The following is a 1,379-nucleotide window of genomic DNA, read 5'->3' as shown; positions in this document are numbered from 1 at the left end:
ACCTACACTTCTTGGGATTCAACTTGAGGCCGCGCTCCTGGCAAAATCACCAGCACACGTTCGAGCGCCGCCAGCAAACCTTTCTTGGACTTCTCGTATCCAAGCAAATCGTCCAACCAAACCAAGAGCGACTTGTACAACTCGCTCGCGAACATTCCTTGAACCAACGATTGACAGTACGCCACGCTGTCGGTTCTGCCTATCAGCACTCGCGTCGGCGTGTAAACGCCCGTATCCGTGAGGAACGAGAACATTTCTTGCGACGTCTTGTCCAGCGCAAACTGCCTGTAACCCTTGAAGAAGTCAAGGGTAAAGAATACTTCTGCGCCGGCAGGTGATCCAAGATCACCTCCAACATTGGCATCGGCCACAGGATGCGCTCCGTCTGGTCAACGCCCAGACGGACGTCCACTGTCATGCGAAAATAGTTCGCATCGGTTTTCTTGATGATCAAAGGTGCCGAGCACCATTTTGAGCGGGGTTTCTATTACACAGCCCCGCTGCCTCCAACTCAGCAACGTGCTTCGCCATGAAGTCACGTTGCTCTTTTGAGCAGTGGCGCGCCTTGCACCGCACAGGTTCTGTGCCTTGCTTCAACGTCAAGACTAGTGGCGCCACGTCGACAGGAGGCACCGGGCTTGTGCAGAAGACAGTCTGCCCGCTTCAAACACTCCACGATCGAGAACCCCTCCTTCTCGACAATTGCCCATCGTTGAGCGGCGCCAGAAAACGTGCCGCTCAGAAACATTAGCGGCTCGTGGTCTTGACTGTCCAGTTCGAGATCCACTTGATCGCATGGGATTTGAGTCACGACGCCACCCCAATGCAAATCGCTGGCATCGGCAAACACACAAATCAGCCGATCTTGCTTCGGGTGAGCTAGGGTAACCACTCGGTTGAGCGCTTCCTTGCACTGATCCAAACACGCTGCGTGGTCAGCGTTCCACCCCACCTCAGCAAGGTGGACCTTGGCCACCTTCCAGCGCGTTCGACCGCCCGCCGCCTTGTAGACCGACTCCAACACATCGGTCATAGGCTGTACAATCACATTGTACCTTGGAGTCGACATGCGCATCCAATTCATGACACATAAAAACTGCTGAAGATCTTGGCCGGTCACCGGCATCTTCAGCTCTTTCAACGCCTTGATGCGTTCGGGATCATGCTTGACGCCCGCGGACGACACGATTCGTCCGCACCAGCGAGCTTCGGTCTCATAAAACCGACACTTCTTGGGATTCAGCTTGCGCGTTGGCAACGTCCGTTTCCCACAGCCACTTGAATTGGCTGAAGTCGTCCTTGGCTACGAGGATGTAGCCATCGTCCATGAACAAAAAATCCCAATGTAGGATTTCGTTCGGCTTCGTAGCGTGAACCGT

This window comes from Aphanomyces invadans (genome assembly GCF_000520115.1).
Source record: "Aphanomyces invadans strain NJM9701 unplaced genomic scaffold supercont1.38, whole genome shotgun sequence".
Taxonomy (NCBI): Eukaryota; Oomycota; class Saprolegniomycetes; order Saprolegniales; family Verrucalvaceae; genus Aphanomyces; species Aphanomyces invadans.
This window is presented reverse-complemented; position numbering follows the sequence as displayed.